The sequence below is a fragment of the Sceloporus undulatus genome, chromosome 3 (genome assembly GCF_019175285.1).
Source record: "Sceloporus undulatus isolate JIND9_A2432 ecotype Alabama chromosome 3, SceUnd_v1.1, whole genome shotgun sequence".
Taxonomy (NCBI): Eukaryota; Metazoa; Chordata; class Lepidosauria; order Squamata; family Phrynosomatidae; genus Sceloporus; species Sceloporus undulatus.
Window position 1 is genome coordinate 226,140,169 of NC_056524.1, and position 7,567 is coordinate 226,147,735.

Genomic DNA, 7,567 nt, shown 5'->3' on the forward strand with positions numbered 1-7,567 from the left:
AATCATTTTGATAATTTATATTTGTTAATCTCTCTCTCTCTTACACGCACACAGTAGCATTCAAATATGCTATATCTCACCTATAAAGATAAAGAACAACAAGACCTTGTGGCATGTAATTTTGCTGATAGGATCTTGGACTTTCAAGACACAGGTGAAAGCTTGGTGAAGGACTAGGGATGAATGGGCTGCAAATAACTTATTATTTTCAGTGTAATAATAAAGTATTATAATTATATAAACTATCTGTGTTCAACTTTTATTTCTGAAAGAAATGTATTAGTTATATATTTGTTTCAGTTACTGAGTAAATGCAACAGACTTTTCATTTTATTAGGAATGTAGGTATTTGTTTTCCTTTCTTCATTACACCCCAATATGTAGCCAGCCAGTTGCTTATAAGAGAACAAAAACATCAAAACAAACAAACAAACAAAAGCTTTGAAAAATGGCTGCTGAAGCGTGTTACGGGAGCTGGGCTGTACTCGAATGGCAGATTGGGAGACAAAAGTCATGTGAAAGGACCAGGAGGGAACCTGAATTAGGCTTCAATTTGGGAGCAATAAATCATGTTATAAAAGCTGTGCAATAAGCTCCCATGTTTCCATGAAATGTGGAACTTACATTGGCTTAGCCAAGAGGTGCTACTACAGACATAGAAAGGGGAGGACATGTGAAAGCTCTGCCCCACACTGAACCACATGTGAAGTGAAAGCCAGCAGCAGACAGAAGTTCTGAAGGAGAAGGTCTCAAATGTAAAAGAAATGAGCTGATCATATAATATATGAATATAAAAATCTTCACACTCTCAATTTGGAGAGACTGAAAGCTTGGAGAAGAAAAGACTAAAAGACAATATGACAGCCATATTTAAAAATTAGAAGAAAAGTTATGGATATGATGGAGCAAACTTATTTTCTGATGTTCAAGGGACTAGGACAAAAACAATGGATTCAAATTACAAGAAAAGAGATTCCACCTAAACATTAGGAAGAATTTCTTGACTGTTGGAGCTATTCAACAATGGAATAGAGTACTTCAGAGGATGGTGGGCTTCCTTTGAAAGTTTTTAAACAAAGGTTGGAAGGGCATCTTTCAGAAGTGCTTTAGTTGTGTACTCCTTCATGGCAAATAGTTGAACTTGATGGTCCTTGTGGGTGCTTCTAGCCCTATGACCTATCATTCTGTCTTTCAAAAATGCCCACAGAAATACCCCAGAAGCCCCTTCAGGCATATCAAGGGCCCAGTCAGCCCAAGGGCTCCCACCCATATTGGCCCTTCACTGAACACATACTGTAGGTCCATAAATTCTTGATCCAAGAAGCCCACACTTTGCTAAACATTAGAAGGTAGAGGATGCAGGGAGCAAACATGTATTGTGTGACATTGGATGCATGGGTTGGGAGTAAGGTTGCTGCATTTCCTTTCCTCTAATCTCGATGTTTAATTTTCATATTATTCTAATTATCCTAGTTATGTAAATTACTTTTCACTCTAATTGTGCAGCTTATGCACATTAATTGTTTCATTTTTGTTCCAACTGTCATACCATTTTTTTTACAGTTACATCTGATCTGAGAGAACCAGTACAAGGTAATAGTTAAAAGTGATAGACTTGGAACAAGGAGAACCATATCTCTGCTTGATTATGGAATTTATAAGCGCCTTTGAGTCCTCAACTGGGGAAAAAGCAATATACTAATACTAATACTAATTATTAGTATTAGTGCTACACTATCTCTCAGCAAACCTACCTTACAGGGTTGCTGTGGGGATGACTAGGGAGAAGGAAACCACGTAAAGAGGACATATATATTCCTTGTTATAGTTAATTGCCTTCAAATTGGCATCAACTTATGTCAACTCTATGAACCTCCAAGGATACTGCAATAGACAATGAGAGACCTCTAAGAATGTACTGCACTATATTCCTAGTGCAGTCCAAATAAAAAAACAGCAATGATATTAATAAGCTACAGATCCATGAAAATACCACAGTGACTGACATCTAATTCACCAGGTAAAATGCAGAGGAAAGTAAAGACAAACAGCAGTAAATGATGGGGAAAACGATGGTCTGATTTTCTTCAGACATACAGAATAAATATTCTAACTAGAATGCAGTCTAACCTACTTTAACCTATCAGACTTTTAATCAAAATATACATGCACATTTCATCTATGCTAGTGTGTCTATTCTCACTGCAAACTGTTGTTAATGCAGTTTACTTTGCCAGCCAAAGTAATGATAAATGTTTGTACTTTTTTTCTATTTCCATTTCCTGTCACCTCATTAATTACATACACCCACCCTAATAATGTGTATAAATATCTACCAACTGAGGCAACTATCCATGCACCTGATGAAGTGGGCTGCAATCCACAAAAGCCTATGCCAAATAACACTTGCTAGTCTTTAAGGGTAGATACTGTTGGGTAGGAAAAGGTCCATACTAGTTCTTCGTTGTTTTTGCTGCAAACAACCCAGCTGTTCCCATGAAAGGTTTGAAAGATATTTCTTGGCAAAAGAAAAAAATATTATGAGTGGCAAGCCTATGTAGTAGATGTGTTACCCCCTTAACATCACCTTGGGTCGCAGCCTCAGAGAAAGGCAGCATATAAATAAATAAATAAATAAATAAATAAACACCATCCTTGTACTTCTCTTTGATGAAAATGCTTCCTACATCTTCACCCTTATAGCTGCTGTTTTGCTTCCCTTGTACAGTTTACATGGCAGATGGTATTCGTAACATTTAGTAGGAAACGTGTGAGTAAACAGTTCATGTATTCATCCCATACTCCTAAAACAAATGGATACAGAGTTAGTCTTTAGCATGGTTTGGATCAATTTCTCCAAAATCCAAAGAGTCATATCAAGCATCTATCTTAATAAGCTTCTATCACCTCCTCCTGTCTTTTTTCAACTCCTTTCCTCAAATTAGCATCATGAAGTGTTTGAATCATGAAGGAGAGCACCGGAGCAATGATTTACACCGTTCCCTTCCTCCTGGAGCACCACCGCTGCTGCCACCTTGCCTCCCTTTCTGTGCTTTTAATTTGCCCCCATTCTCCCTCCTTCCTCAGATTCACTTGATGCCTGTGCCATGCTCCCTTCTCTTATTCTCTGAGCTGTACTGCTCCATCTCCTATCCTTCCTCTCTGTCACTCAGTTGGTGACACCACAACTCCCTCCCTTCCACCTTGCTCTCCTTATGTCTACCTCTACCTCTCTTGCTCTTTGCACCTTCTCTCCCCCTGCCTCCTTCCCTTGCTTCCCTCTCCCTTCCCTCCTAACCCAGGGTGACCAGATGTCATAACCACTAAGAAAGACAAAGCACCACAAAATGTAGGACAGTCAAGAAAAATACATTATAAAATATGTTACAAAATAAAATACATTACAAAATAAAAGCTAAAAACACTAATATAAATTTAAATTCATTTCATATGGTTTATTGACAGCTATACAGTGCTCCCTCGGGTTACGAAATTAATTCGTTCCGCGGCTAATTTCGTAACCCGAAAAACCTTCGTAACCTGAATTGCCATAGGCGCTAATGGAAAAAAAGCCGCGGCTCTGCCGCGGCTCCATTGAAAACAGCACCGAGGTTTTTTCGTAACCCGAAAAAACCTTCGTAAGCCGAAACAATAAATCCCTATGGGATTTTTTCGTATCCCGAAAAATTCGTAAGCTGGGTAATTCGTATCCCGGGGTACCACTGTATTAGATATGTTGTATTTTATTATGTAAAGGTAAGCATAAAGGTAAAGGTAAAGGTTTCCTCTTGACATGAATGGCTAGTCATAACTGACTGTAGGGGGCGGTGCTCATCTCTGTTACTAAGCTGAAGAGCCAGCATTGTCCAAAGATGACTCCATAATCATATTGCCAGCATGACTGCATAGAACGCTGTTGCCTTCCCACCAAAGTGGTACCTATTTATCTACTTGTACTTTTACATGCTTTTGAACTGCTAGGTTGGCAGAAACTGGGATTACTGATGGGAGCTCACCCCATCATGCGGCACTTGGCCTCGAACTGCCAACTTTCCAACCTTACAATTGTCAGAATTGGTGTCTTAACCATTAAACCACTGCATCATCATTTTGTTATGTATCCAACTGTATTTTTCTTATGAACTTATCATTAAAATGTCTTGTTGGCTTGCAATATACTTAATAGAACTCTGACCAAGACAAATGTTTAAAAATGTACAGTTGGAGTCAGAGGTCCTTACTAGTCTAGTGCTAATGATCCAGAGATCCATCAGTAGATCTCGGTTGACCTTCTGTCCAAATTTCATTAAAATGTGCATGCTAGCAATTATGCTTACAATAAATTCCATCCTCCCAGTTCATAACAAATGTATTTCCTTGCTGTTGTATAGTTTACTTTCAAGTAAATATATTGAGGATTGCAGTAGGATTTGTGGTGGAAACCCAGATTTGTGTTCTAAGACCTCACAGATGTAAGAAATGAGTAGTCATACCTGTTAGTCTTCTTATACATTTTGAATACCTCACACACAGCTGGGCGGGGCAGCTGTGTTGCAACTTGCAAACACAACTATGGCAATCTTAATGTCAGCACATGAAATTAATTAGACCAGGGGGCATTTTGATCCTGAATCTATATGTATATGTGCAGAATTCAGTGCAGTGCTGCCTATACAGTACAAACTGCTTGTTATTTAGTAAATTGATCTTTATTAATTTAGTACATCTTTCAATGTCTGGAGGAATGTCATTTGGAGATGTGCAAGTCCTGACTGGAGTTCAGAAATAATAATTTTCCAGACTCTAACTCCCAGAATCTTCAACCAGCATGGCTGTTGGCCATGCTGCCAGTTAGAAAATTCTCGGTCATTGTTTTACAAGTAAAAGGTAATCCAGAAAAGTAACTTTCTAAGCTATGGTTGTAATATCAAAGAGGGCAACTTTGGAGAATAGACTGAATTATACAAATGAGTGTGGTGCTAGTTAATGTAGATGCTGATAAAATTTGTAAATTTGTGCTACTTAATAGTAATTTTTTAAGAAACAAATTGTGCTTAAATTTTTTAGGGAAATGCAAAGTTTCACCCACATTATTCCACAGTATTATATCCCCAGCTCTCTATCCTCATCTAAGGAAACAGACATGCACACTCATTGCAAGTATCCAGAAGGCAATGCAGTGGAAGGGAGGGAAATGCATTTTGATTACAGGTTGGATACTTATAAAATTCATCTTTTTTAAGGTATCAAAAGTCTCTGTTTTTGTTACTTTTAAGAAATTGCAAAAGTATAGCTTTACTTTTAACACATCCTAACTATAATGGTGATTACCCACAATTTTCACCATTGGAGAAATAATGGTAACTAGTTGCATTTTTAGAAGGAGCATTCCAAGGCCTGATCTACAGTAGAGCCTGGGGAAGTTGCTTTTTTACACTACAACTTCCAGAATACTGCAACTTAAGTGGCTATTACCATGCTGGCTAGGGAATTCTGGGATTTGTAGCGAGTAATACTGTATAACTTTTCAAAACTGTACCCTAAGTGAAAATATGGAAAGCACTTATGGAGATGCAAAGTTTTCCCCAATATCAGCAGCAACATTTTTTCAGTACCAGGAGAGGGAGTCATGGCACAATTCCTTGTATGTGCTTGATTTCCTTCCAAGTCCCACACCCTGAAAGCATCAGTCAGCTCTAACAATATGGATGCTTATTGTGGAACAATAGGTGGCTGTTTTCACCTCCGTCTTAGAGAGTCATCCTTTGTATAGTATTTGGAGTGTGTGTGGAAAGAAAGCACAGTATTTCTTGGACATATTGTAGGCTTTTATGTTGTTCCTTTTCCTTACAAGCTTGTAGTGTAAGTATAACCCACACAACCTTAATGGAGGGATGCTGCAAATCCCTAACTCTGCCTCACTTGGATAAAACAGTTATTCCCTCCAAATATTAAAGAATAGTGGTTGAGAAGCCTTCATGTCTTACAAGCAAGTGCTGAAATTACAGGGGGAAGGGAGACATTTAACGAACTTTGTAAGATCCTCCTGACCACACCTCCCTCTAAAATTTTAGTCTACTCTTCAAAGAGGTGGGTATGTAGACCTCAGACATGTGAGAGTTACATTCATTCATTCATTATATTCTTCCATCCATGCCTCCAAGGCAGTTTGCTATGTAGAAAAAAACATAATACACCCAAAACGTTGGTCATAATGTGAATGAACTGTTAAGAGAAACAATGAAATGTCTATCATATTTAAAAAAAATGAATTAAATTAAAAATATTGAAAACAGAACACACAGGAACAAAAAGTAGAGCACTCTTCATTAAATGACAGCATTTAATTTGGCAGCAATGAGTTAATGGTGCAAAGCCTAAATAAAGTGTGTGTATATGTGTGTGTGTTTAGAAAATCAGAAGCCTGAGGTTGTCCAATTGGATCCTGGTGTTAAATAAAATAATAGAACTGTAGAACTGAAATAGACTTCAAAGATCATCTAGACCAGTGATGGTGAACCTTTTTGAGGCCGAGTGCCCAAACTGCAACCCAAAACCCACTTATTTATTGCAAAGTGCCATGTCCCACTGGCTTTCTATTAACAAACTCTGGCAAACTCTGTGCTGGGACGATGGCACATGTGCCCACAGAGAGGGCTCTGAGTGCCACCTGTGGCATGCATGCCATAGGTTTGCCATCACTGATCTAGACTAGGATGCATGTGTAATTGGAGCTCCTATTGAGGTTGTGCGGGGCAAGGGGAGGTATGGCGGTAGGAAAGTGGGTTTGTGTCAAAATGGAAGGAGAGATCGATGCGTAATATCTATCTCCCCTTCCTTCCACTTTCCTAACCAAAAAGGCCTGGGGTTCAGCCCAGTCATACCACAAACCCTGTCTCTGCTCCTATGCAACGCCAGGTCCATAAAGAACAAAACCCACATCATATACGATCTTTTGCAGGACAAAAACTGCGACCTGGCGTGCATTACTGAGACCTGGCTTGGGCCTGAGGGTGAGGCAGTGTGGGCCCAGGCCCTCCCAGCCGGGTTCTCAGTTAAGGACCAGATCAGGTTAGGTGGACGGGGGGGGGGGGGCGGTGTTGCCTTGGTCCATAAAAACACCTTTTCCTTAACCAGGATCCCAATCCGGAAAACAGATCACATCGAGTGTATTTACCTGTCCCTGAGGGCTAGAGACAGTCTGGGGATTCTGTTGGTCTACAGGCCACCCCGTGCGCTAACAGACTCCCTGGCCGAGCTGACACAAGTGGTCTCGGAACTGGTGTTGAAGTCCCCTAGGCTTCTTGTCTTGGGAGACCTCAACATCCCTTTCGAGGCCAGTGAAGTTCCAACAGCTGCTGCTCGGGAGTTCATGACTACCATGACAGCCATGGGCCTGTCTCAACTAGTCTCAGGGCCTACGCATTGCGCTGGTAATACCCTTGATGTGATCTTTAGTACGGATATGGAGGCTCCGTGGGTAGAGATCTCAAACATCTCTCCCTTGTCATGGACGGATCACTTCTTGGTTGAGGCTCGAATCAAGGCTTCTACCTTAAGCTCCCCC